Below are 13,287 nucleotides of genomic sequence, written 5' to 3' on the forward strand. Positions count from 1 at the left end.
GCCTCACAATTACCCAAATATAAGTCAGGGTCAGACACATCCATGCACATGATAAACCTCAAGCTTCAAAGGCTCATTTCAATACTCAAGCCAATAAACTGACCTGAGTTTCTGAGACACATGCCTACACCTCGGACCTGATGCTATAACCTTGGCCCAGGAGGCCCATAAAATATAAAAAACATTGAGAGGCCTCTGCCCTAAAGGTCTAGATAGAATGCCAGGACCCCCTCTGCCTTAGCTAACTTACAAATGTACCTTATTCCACATTTTTAAATTCCACTGGCAATAAAATTGATGGGTTTACTTCCAAGACTAAGGGTGGGGCCCCTACAGCTGATGGCAGATAGACTTTACAGGACCCTTCACCCCTCTGCAGGAGCTACTCATTACGCTCTGACCATGATAGATGCTTGTATAGGCATATTACTCATCTATGTCACCAGACATGCCACTTCTGAAGCCAAAAGGCAAGAACCCACGAAGATACTCCTTACTGCCTTCACTGTTCTGACCATTTTGTTGTGTTCAATTAATTTCTTAAAATATGCAACACTGGGCTCTTTTAAAAAGGCATACGGTGGAACTTTTACCTCCCTGACAACCTCAGGCTACAGCCCTCACAGAATGCCAGAAAGGCTTGCTTAGACAGACCATGTTAACATTGCAAAATTAATGCACGGTCTTCTAAATAGTTCTTCCTCCTTTTGGAGGCATTAGACTCAACCCCCGGCCTTTAGTACCCACTACTTTGTTGTGATCAGCCTTACTGGCACCTTATTAGTAGAAGCCTTCCTATACCAGACATTTATGCCAATATGGTCACTCCCACAGGCCTTTGGTTTATTTTAACGGTGCCTGACTGAAGAGGATATTTCTGCCTCTGACACCTACAGCAAATAGTAAACATAGCTGAAACTCTAGGAGAAATGTAAAAGCTTACAGTAAAGTCCTATTTAACTCAGTTCCTTTCATGCAGTATATCAGGTGCAGCTTGCAACAAAAAATTTAAAGGCCTACCAAAAGATGTAAAAAACAAGTTTGAAGAGACAGGGCAAGCAAAGAACGAGGTTCAGATTTAGCAAAGATGTTGGAATTATCAGAACGTGATTAACATGCTATAGGCTCTAATGGAAAGAGTGGACGTCATACAAGAACAGATGGGTGATGTAAACAGAGATGAAAACCCTAAGAATCACAAGGGAATGCAATAAATAGAAAACACTGTAACAGAAATTAAGAGTGCCTTTGAGGGGCTCATCAGTAGACTGGAAATGTCTGAGGAAAGAATCAGTGAGCTTAAGAAATGCCAATAGACTGGGCTTCCCTGGTGGCGCAGTGGTTGAGAATCTGCCTGCCAATGCAGGGGACACGAGTTCGAGCCCTGGTCTGGGAAGATCCCACATGCCGCGGAGCGACTAAGCCCGTGAGCCACAACCACTGAGCCTGCGCGTCTGGAGCCTGTGCTCCGCAACAAGAGAGGCCGCGACAGTGAGAGGCCCGCGCACCGCGATGAAGAGTGGCCCCTGCTCGCCGCAACCGGAGAAAGCCCTCGCACAGAAACGAAGACCCAACACAGCCAAAAAATAAATATAAATAAATAAATTTAAAAAAAAAAAAAAAAAAAAAAAGAAATGCCAATAGAATCTTCTAATCTGAAATGCAAAGAGAAAAAAAAATGATCAAAAAGAACAGACTCTGGAACAATTAACAAAAGGTGTAACATAAACATAATGGAAATACCTGAAGGAGAAGACAGAAAGGAACAGGAGAAATAACGGAAGATCTCAGTTAATTAACGAGATCTTCCCATAATTAATGATAGACACCAAAGGCACAGATTCAGGAAGCTCAAAGAATACCAAGCAGGATAAAAATTTTAAAGTGGGGACTTCCCTGGTGGTCCACTGGCTAAGACTCTGCACTCCCAATGCAGGGGGCCTGGGTTTGATCCCTGGTCAGGGAACTAGATCCCACGTGCATGCTGCAACTAAGAGTTCGCATGCCACAACTAAAGATCCCTCGTGCTGCAACTAAGACCTGGCGGAGCCAAAATAAATAAAGAAATAGTAAATAAATAAGAAAATAGTAAAAAATATGGTAGATATTAATCCAACTGTATCAATGATCATTTTAAGCATCAATGGTCTAAATACCACATGGGAAAGACACAAACTGTCATAGTAGATAATAAAATAAGACCTAATTATATGTTGTCTACAAGAAGCACACTTTGAATATAAACACAGAGATAGATAAAAGTAAAAGGATGGAGAAACATATATCATGCCAACACCAAACAAAAGAAAACTGGCATAGCTATATTAATTTCAGACAAAGCAGACTGCAAAGCAAGGAAAACTCACAGGGATGAGGAAGGGCAGTACATAATTATATAGGAGTCAAGTCTCCAAGAAGACATAGCAATCCTTCATGTGTATGTGTGTAACAACAGAGGGGCAAAATATACAAGGCAAAAACGGACAGAGGGACTTCCCTGGTGGTCCACTGGGTAAGACTCCACACTCTCAATGCAGGGGGCCCAGGTTCGATCCCTGGTTAGGGAACTAAGATCCCACATGCCACGACTAAAAGCCCTCATGCCACAACTAATAGCCCAAATGCCGCAACTAAGAAGTCCGTATGCCACAACCAAAAGATCCTGCATGCCGCAACCAAAAGATCCTGCATGCCTCAATGAAGATCCCACATGCCACAACTAAGACCTGGTGCAGCCAAAATAAATAAATCAATTAATTTTTTTTAAAACTGATAGAGCTGCAAGGAGAAATGAATCCACTACTATAGCGGTAGACTTCAACACCCCCTTATCATGAGTTATAAATTCTGGCAAGCAGAAAATCAGGAAGGACAAAGTTGAACTGAACAGCACGATGAAACAACTGGACTTAATTGTAATCTATGGAATACTTCAGGCAACAACAGCAGAATACACATTCTTCTCAAGTTCACATGGAACATTCATCAAGACAGACCACATTCTGGGACATAAAATGTACCTTAATAGATTGGAGAAAAAAAAAGAGAAATCATACAAAATATGCTCAGACCACACTGGCATTAATCTAGAAATCAATCACAGAAAGATAGTTGGAAAACCCCCAAATACTTGGAGATTAAACAACACACTTCTAAATAACACATGAATCAAAGAAGTCTTGAGAAAAATTAAACATTATTTTGAATTAAATAAAAATGAAAATACAACTTTTCAAATTTTGTGGGATACAGCAAATTCAGTCCTAGAGGGAAATTTATACCACTGAATGCATACAGTAGAAAAGATCTATAATCAATAATGTAAGCATCTAAATTATTAGAGAAATGCAAATCAAATCTACAATGAGGTACCAGCTCACACCGGTCAGAATGGCCATCATTAAAAAGTCTACAAATAACAAATGCTGGAGAGGGTGTAGAGAAAAGGGAACCCTCTTACACTGTTGGTGGGAATGTAAAGTGGTGCAGCCACTATGGAAAACAGTATGGAGGTTCCTCAAAAAACTAAAAATAGGGACTTTCCTGGCAGTCCAGTGGTTGGGACTCCACGCTTCCACTGTGAGGGGCGAGGGTTCGATCCCTGGTTGCGGCACTAGGATCATGCATGCCACGCGGCACTGCCAAAAAACAAAAACCCAAAACTAAAAATAGAGTTGCCATATGACCCAGCAATCCTAATCCTGGGCATATAACCAGATAAAACTCTAATTCAAAAAGATACATGCACCCCTATGTTCATAGCAGCACTATTCACAATAGCCAAGACATGGAAACAACCTAAATGTCCATCGATAGATGAATGGATAAAGAAGATGTGGTACATATACACAATGGAATACTACTCAGGCATAGAAAAAGAATGAAATAATGCCATCTGCAGCTACATGGATGTACCTAGAGATGATCATACTAAGTGAAGTAAGTCAGAAAGAGAGAGACAAATACCATATGATATCACTTATATGTGGAATCTAAAATATGACACGAACTTATCTATGAAACAGAAACAAACTCACAGACATAGAGAACAGACCTGTGGTTGCCAAGGGGGAAGGGGGAGTAGAGGAGGGATGGATTGGGAGTTTGGGATTAGCAGATGCAAACTACTATATATAGAATGGATAAACAACAAGGTCCTACTGTATAGCACAGGGAACTGTATTCAATATCCTGTGATAAACCATAATGGAAAAGCATATGAAAAGGAATGTATATATATGTATAACTAACTGCTGTACAGCAGAAATTAACACATTGTACATCAACTATACCTGAATAAAATAAATTTTAAAAATATAATGTTGGGGGCTTTCCTGGTGGCGCAGTGGTTGAGAATCTGCCTGCCAATGCAGGGGACACGGGTTCGAGCCCTGGTCTGGGAAGATCCCACATGCCGCAGAGCAACTAGGCCCGTGAGCCACAGCTACTGAGCCTGCGCGTCTGGAGCCTGTGTTCCGCAACAAGAGAGGCCGCGATAGTGAGAGGCCCGCGCACGGCGATGAAGAGTGGCCCCCGCTTGCCGCAACTAGAGAAAGCCCTCGCACAGAAACGAAGACCCAACACAGCCATAAATAAATAAATAAATGAATAAAGCCAGAAAACATCTTTAAAAAAAATATATATATATATATAATGTTGGATTTCCCTGGTGGCGCAGTGGTTAAGAATCCGCCTGCCAGTGCAGGGGACACGGGTTCGAGCCCTGGTCCAGGAAGATCCCACATGCCATGAAGCAACTAAGCCCGTGCGCAACTACTGAGCCAGCGTTCTAGAGCCCGCGAGCCACAACTACTGAGCCCACGCACCTAGAGCCCGTGCTCCACAATGAGAGAAGCCACCACAGTGAGAAGCCTGCACACCGCAACAAAGAGTAGCCCCCACTCACCGCAACTAGAGAAAACCTGCGCTCAGCAACAAAGACCCAATGCAGCCAAAAATAAATAAATGAATAAATAAATTTATTTTAAAAAAATAATGTAAGTGTCTACCTAAGGAAACTACAAAAAGAAAAATGAATTAAATCTAAGTAAACGCAGGAAAAATAATAAAAATTAGAAAATGTAATTGTGGGAAATCAACAGAGATCATTTAAAACAGAAGCAACTTGCCAATTTATACATCTATTACAATATATCCTAACTTAATTTCAAATTTTTACATCTGTTTTAAGTAGAATAGTCTTTTGATTCATCCTCTTAGTTAACCTGTGTAAGACTTTCCATTACATGTCAAGAATTAGAACACTGAGTAAGGGGAAATATAGAGATAATGACAACATTTGAATAAAGTGCTTTCTTTCTCAAATATTTATTAACACTTCTATTTTGTATAGCAAGTGAATGCCAACAATATTATTTCTCAATTTTTCAAATTTATTCACATTATTCATTTTTGAGTTCATTATAGAAGGAATGTACAGTTCTTTTTGGATCCCAATATAATTTGTGAAGAATCCTATGTGATATGATCCAAATTTCAATTAGAGACAAAATTAAAAATACCTAAGAGGTTTATAACTTCTTTGAAAATGGAGACAATCCAAAGGATCAATATATTCTCTGGTTTACTCATCAGGAGCAGGAACATTAATTTAAATGACGGTCATATCATTTGTTAGTCTTCCTTTAATAAGATATATTGCATTATTTTTTTTAATATATTTATTTATTTATGGCTGTGTTGGGTCTTCATTGCAGTGCATGGGCTTCTCACTGTGGTGGCTTCTCTTGTTGTGGAGCACGGCCTCTAGGTGCGTGGGCTTCAGTAGTTGTGGTTTGTGGAGTGCAGGCTCAGTACCTGTGGCGCACAGGCTTAGTTGCTCCATGGCATGTGGGATCTTCCTGGACCAGGGCTCGAACCTGTGTCCCCTGCATTGGCAGGTGGATTCTTAATCACTGCACCACCAGGGAAGTCCCTATTGCATTATTATCTTAAGGAATCTTAATTATAAATAATAAAGGATGTGTATAAATACCACAATCATTTTCTTAGCATTATTAGACACAAACACTACCATGAATTTTAAATCCCAAACCACAATATGAATACTTAGATATTTTGTATATGTGTATCCATATGTGTATCTATTAGTTAACCTGTGTAAAAATATATATACCCATATACATACGTATTAGTATACTATATAGTATGTACATTATATAGATTATATGTATGTATATATTATATATAATATATATAATACACATATTAATATATTATTAATATGTATATTATTTATACATATTAATAATACACATTATATATTATATTAATACACATATACTCATTAGTCTGGATATGTAGATATCTATATATACTTAGTATATCCATATATAGTATTGAATATATATATATATCCATACATAGTATGGATAAATAATATAATATGACTTTACAATTGACATCTATCACATCAACTGCCTCACCCGTATGAACCTCTTCCATTCTTAAACCTACTCCATCCCTGGTTCCTTTGCTTGATTTTCACATATATTCCTCAAGGTTCACTAAGAACATCATCACCTGGCAAGCCTTTGTGACCATCTCTCTCTGATTAAGGAATTCCTTTTAGATACTCTAATATCTCCCTATGCTTAAGTATATCTGAGGACTGGCGGCTATGATATACATCAGTGATTTTCCGTCTCACCTCTTAGAGAAACACATTTCAAATATCGTAGAACTGACAACCCTGCTTTGTATCACTATTTGCCCTTCTTGTAGAGCAGTGCTTCTCAAAGTTTAATGTTTACACTGAACACTAGTGCCTTATTAAAATGCAGATTCTGATTTAGTGGGTCTGGAATATGGTTTGAAATTCTGTATTTATAACAAGTTTCCAAGTGATGGTAATGCTGATGATCCATGGACCACTCTTTGAGAAGCAAGGCTTTGAAGCTGTGATAACAGTGACTGGGACATTCACACCTACGGCCCCAGCATGTGTGCAGTATCTCCAACATGGTAGCACCTCAATCATGTTCGTTGGATGAATGGATAAATGAAATAGTAACAATGTAACTAAAATAAATATTTTTGATTCAATGAACCATATTAAATACTTCATACTCTGTGTTCTAATTTATTCTCACAACAGTCACATAAGGTCGGTTTCACTGTTTATAAATATTCAAGTGGTTTAGAGAGGTAAATTAAATATTTCGTGGTATGTACAAAGAGCTAGGAAATGTCAGATTTCTTATTCTGACTTCACCATCAACCATAGTTTATTTTGTAATGTACAATATGTTACTACTGTACCTGCCTATTCTTCCTTCTTATAACCACCAAACAACATTTTCAGATAAATTTTTCAAAGAATATGTGTGTGTTCTGTGTATTTATATGTCGCTTTACCTTTCTACATGCCTCCGTTTCATCGTTTACATAATTTTAATAATAATAATTCCATTTCATTGTGGTGGTGTAAGGATTCAGGTAGAAGGTCCATGTAAAGCAATTGGTAAAATGCCCAGAATGACATGCATTTAATAACTGTGTGACCTAATCACAGAGAGATGGGTCTGGATCCACAGGCGAATAGTCTCTGTTAAGGGGAGAAAATACAGTATAATTGAGATTTGGTTCTGTTTTTCTTTCATGGAAAATAGTAACTGGCATAAGATATAATGAAATATGACTGTGTTCAATTTACTGTGCAGTTTTTCTTAGAGTAGGTGTGTACAACCAAAGAATGGTGATTCATCTATGGAAAACGGTGCTCTCCATCTGCTAAAGAACTCAAAACATGTTGGCAGATATAAGATAAACATGATGGCGTCTTTATATATATACTTTATTATATATATATATATATATATATATATATATATATATATATATATATAAAGTGGTTAAAAATATCATGAAACCCAAAGTAATAATATAAAATTCATATACCAAAAAATAAGAAAACAATGTAATTGAGGGAAATCAACAGGCATAATTAATAAAACCAAAAGCTGGTTCTTTGAGGTTAATAATATTGATAAATACCTAGTCAAGCTAACTGAGAAAAAAAGAGGAAAGACAGAAATTACTAATCTTAGAAATGGAAGAGGGGCGGTTAATGAAAATGAAAAAGTATTTTAAAAAACCAACATCCATTTATAAGAGCAAGCTAGGATAGAGGGGACTTTCTCTTCTTGAGGAGAAACATCCATAAGAAACTTGCAGCTAACATCATAGTTGATGAGAGACTAGAAGCTTTCTCCTGGTAAGATCAGAAAGAAGGCAGGGATGTGCCCCTTTTCCGAATATCTTTATGTTCTGAATGAATGTGAAACGAATGTCCTCAGAGGAGAACGTCATTAATGTAACGTCACACCTCTGCTCCTGGAGCAGGTGTCTGCAGTTCAAGTCTTGCCTGCAGAGGCTGTGTGCCATCGAAGTGGCGCTGAGGTTCCCTGAGGGTAACCAGATAAAGGTGTATCTAAGAGTCATTGAAATAGGCACTGAACAGAACACTGAGTCAAATCTGTGATAACAGGATATTTACCCGTTGCTGAGTGGATGAAGTCAGTAATTTCCATAATGCTGGGGACTGGGAATAGGGGCTTATTTGGTGAGACCAGAGCCTCAAGTTTGCAGCAATCCACTGTGAGGTGTCATTCATTCTTTCCAGGTTTAAGAAAATGCCAAATCTGGCTGTTCAAAGGAGAAGCACTGGGGATAATAATTACTCCTTCACTAAGTAGATTTTGTACCATGGTTTCATACTGTAAATAATTATAATTTCCTGTATATTATGATGTTTTGACATCAGTCTTTCTAGCTGAGGAGAGACTGACCCTTGGGGTCAGCCACTTCTTGAGATAGCAAAGGGTCCACCTAGAAGTGTGCCTTTGATATGCAAGCCAACCAATCCAGAGCCAGACTTGGCTTTAACCCATCTTTATAAATACCCTACCTGGCCTTAACCCATCTTTATGAATTTTCAATCTTGCCCCCATTCCATAAGGCTGGAGGCCAGATCCAGGGCTCACACTGTCCTGTGACCCATCAACCATAAATTATCCAAGGGCCAGACAGTTACTCCTCTGGTATGGGAACCATTTGAGCCTAGACTTCACAAACAAACACAAAAAACCCTGTCAGGTGCAGCTGCACACCATTCTATGGACTATTAGTCTTATTACTACTGGTCTGGGTGCTTTTTCACTGGTTTACAATCTGAAGGTCCAGAGCCTACGAGTAAGCCATTGTTTCAACTAAACATGGCAAATGTCAAGATCCATATCAGCTGGTGGGGATCCACTTGGAAGGGATACTCCAGTCCCACATCCCAGACAACATCACCATAGCCCAGGAGTTGTGAAAGGAAAATAAAAATGGAGTCAGTATTGCTCTCTAAAATGGAAGCGGGAGGCCATTAAGGCACTGTGACTTATGCACATCTCAGTCTGGATGGAATCTGACCTTTTGACCACTTACTGTCCTAATGAAGTCACCAGAACATCTGCCAGAAACTCAAGATATTTATCAGACCCCTACCCTAAAATAACTAGTGATTCCTGTTGATTAATATATCAACAGGACAAGTATATCCTGACTCAGAAATTTCAAGTCAGAGTCAATCACAGTTCTCACCAGGAACTTTTAACAACCTCATGGCTTTTTGTGTTTGCAAGTCCCTGACTTTTTCTATTCTCCAGAACATTCTTCTGGAGTTACCCAAATCTGTGCTTCCTGAACTGCAATTCTTTTTTGTTTGTTTGTTTTTGTTTTTGTTTTCGGCTGCGTTGGGTCTTTGTTGCTGCACGCGGGCTTTCTCTAGATGTGGCAAGCAGGGGCTACTCTTTGTTGCGGTGCACGGGCTTCTCACTGCGGTGGCTTCTCTTGTTGCGGAGCACAGGCTCTAGGCGCATGGGCTTCAGTAGTTGTGGCTCGTGGGTTCTAGAGCGCAGGCTCAGTAGTTGTGGTGCATGGGCTGAGTTGCTCTGCGGCATGTGGGATCTTCCCAGACCAGGGATCAAACCCGTGTCCCCTGCATTGGCAGGCGGATTCTTAACCACTGCGCCACCAGGGAAGCCCCTTTTCTATTCTTATTATAGATTATTTATTATTTCCATCGACACCTCCAACAACATAACTTGACCTGAGCATATTCCTAACACAGTTCACAACCCCACCAAGATATATTAGAGCCCCCCCCCCGCAACAATTTCAGATTGATTTCAGCTAATGCCATACAATGGGAACCTTAATTATGGGCCGGCCTGAGGTCACTCCTTGTACTTCTGTTGTATTCCTCCTTTACTCTCATAATAAATTATTTTCTATGCTGTTTAGGGCAACTTATGCCCTACTCTCTTAAAATCTTTACCAATCTATCATCACCCCAAACTTTCCTTAATATGTCAAAACATCAGAGGACCAACTGTATTGTAAATATCTAAAATTTTCTGCTTATTATGATGTTTTGACATCTTACAAAACCTTTCTGTCTGGGGAGAAACTGTCCCTTCCAAGGCTAGGCAATTTAAGAGGCAGCAAAGGGCCCAGCTGGGAGCATGCCTTTGATATGCAAACTAACAAATTCAGAGCCAGACCTCCTCTGCCTGGCCTGTACCCACCCCCTCACCCCGTCCCCAGCAATATTCCCCTGCCTGAATCATCCCAGGGCCAGGTGCCAGGCAACTAGGTACCACCCCTGTAGTCCAAAGCCCACCAAAATTATTCAAACTAGCCAATCCTAAACTGTTCACTCTGCCCTGCTTTGCTTTTGCTGGAGAAACCCCCAAGAAAGGCTGTAGCCTAAACACTATCCACTCCCACCCTCCAGACTTCTGCCTCCTGACTGCCCTGGTATCTTTCCCACATGGCCCTGCACGGGATGGTGTGGCACGCCACGCCTCCTGTCTCTAGGATGGGTGTAGTGTAAGTGCCCGACAATAAGGCACATTTTTGACTGTAACATAAGCGCCTGATTTTAAGCTTCTGACTGCTCAGGCATCCATTCAAAGACATCCATCTTGCCAACTACACAACTAGACAGAGCCAGGCTGCACCAACCATGAATTCCCTGTCTAGAAAGCCCTGGGTGACCCAGGCAACTGACCACTTGAGTCACCCAGCTTTTCCCACCCTGGGTTTTTCTGGGTTTTTTTTTCAATATCCTCAAGGTTTGTATGTATGTATGTATGTATGTATTTATTTTGGGCTGCAATGGGTCTTTGTTGCTGCACGCGGGCTTTCTCTAGTTGTGGCAAGCGGGGGTTACTCTTTGTTGCAGTGCATGGGCTTCTCATTGCAGGGGCTTCTCTTGTTGTGGAGCATGGGTTCTAGGCGTGCGGGCTTCAGTAGTTGTGGCACACTGGCTTCAGTAGTTGTGGCTTGCTGGCTCTAGAGCGCAGGCTCAGTAGTTGTGGCGCACGGGCTTGCTCACGGAGTAGTTGCTCCGTGGCATGGGGGATCTTCCCGGACCAGGGCTCGAACCCGTGTCCCCTGCATTGGCAGGCAGATTCTTAACCACTGTGCTGCCAGGGAATTCCCCCCACCCTGGGCTTTAATTCTCGCTCTTATGTTTTAAATTCTCCAATAATGGGTGAACCCGAGAAACCCTAGCTACCTTGCCCTTGGACCCCAGTAAAGGCTGAGTCTCCTGGTGTGCTCCCCACTACCACCCACAAGCCTTGGGCCCAGAACTTTTTAGTAATTAATCTTGTTTTTTCCAATAACCCTGATGGTTGTTGCTGAGATTCATCTTACCATCATGATAGAACCACAAAGGCCTGTCCAGCAACCACACTGACTCAGATGGGGAATTGTCTGTCAGGGCTCGCCACAAACAGTACAAGCCTAGGTGAGTATCTCAGGCATTCCTGGCTGATCAAATTTTAGCATCACTGCCGTAGGCTGAGACCAACATGAAACAGTGTGAGTATAATAAAATGCTTTTTTTTTTTTCCTGAGCCTCTCCTCTGTCTCCACCTGTGGCTGCACTTTGACTGACCATCTCAAAGAACATAAATCATTCAAGGCCCTGTCAACTGAAAGAAAAATGCATAATGTAAAAGTTGTCAGTTAACTTTTATTCGGGGACCTTACTGAAGACTATAGCCCAGGAGACAGCCTCTCAGAGAGCTCTGAGGAACTGCTCTGAAGAGTAAGGGCGGAGCCAGGGTATATATGAATTTTTTTTGCTGGAAAAAACATGTAGTCAAACATAAAAAAATTACTGCTGGGAATTCCCTGGTGGTCTAGTGGTTAGGACTCTACGCTTCCACTGCAGGGGCATGGCTTCAATCCCTGGCCGGGGAACTAAGATCCCGCAAGATGCGCCGTATGGCCAAAAAAAAAAAAAAAATCACAAAGAACAGACATCTCAAGTTACTGATTTTAGTGCTTTTCTATGTATGGGAAGATGTAAGAATCTGGGGTCACAGAAATTTTTCTTAGATATGCATCCTAACCATCCCAGGGTCAATATATCCAAAGCACAGAATGCTTCCTGTTTTTCTCCATTCTGAATTCCCCTTAGGATGCACTGTTGGTGGGTGAATCAAGCTAATGGCTTGATCCTTGCAGAACTGGAATCACGGGAAACATTTTTTCTTTACAATGCCCCTTGGGCATAAATCTTATCAAGGTTTTGAGAGGCATTTCATGACCAATTTGACCCCTGGTGCTAGGAAGGCTCATTGCTAGGTCAGGTGAGGATCTCGGTGATAGGCTATTCATGTGCTGTATCTGGATTAGACCCTGTTAATCACCCAAAATTCTCTGGATCATCCGTCTTACAAGTCTATTATCAACGAGGAAATGTTTTCCCTTGTTGCTTCTTCCCATATCTAGAGTTGCACTATCACAATCATTTTTATTTATTTATTTATTTTTGGCTGCACTGGGTCTTCGTTGCTGTGCACGGGCTTTCTCTAGTTGCAGCGAGCGGGGGCTACTCTTCATTGCAGTGCGTGGTTTCTCACTGCGGTGGCTTCTCGTTGCAGAGCATGGGCTCTAGGCGCGTGGGCTTCACTAGTTGTGGCTCACGGGCTCTAGAGCGCAGGCTCAGTAGTTGTGGCGCACGGGCTTAGTTGCTCCGTGGCACGTGGGATCTTCCCAGACCAGGGCTCGAACCCGTGTCCCTTGCATTGGCAGGCGGATTCTTAACCACTGTGCCACCAGGGAAGCCCATACAATTAATTTTATATAGAGCTATAAATGTGATCAATTGCCTCAAGATGTTTAGCCATCATTAATTTTGTCAGAGGCCTGGTTACACATTGGGTAATGCAAGAGACAACCATCCTATAAAACAGACAGGAT

Source organism: Balaenoptera ricei, chromosome 3, assembly GCF_028023285.1.
Source record: "Balaenoptera ricei isolate mBalRic1 chromosome 3, mBalRic1.hap2, whole genome shotgun sequence".
NCBI lineage: Eukaryota > Metazoa > Chordata > Mammalia > Artiodactyla > Balaenopteridae > Balaenoptera > Balaenoptera ricei.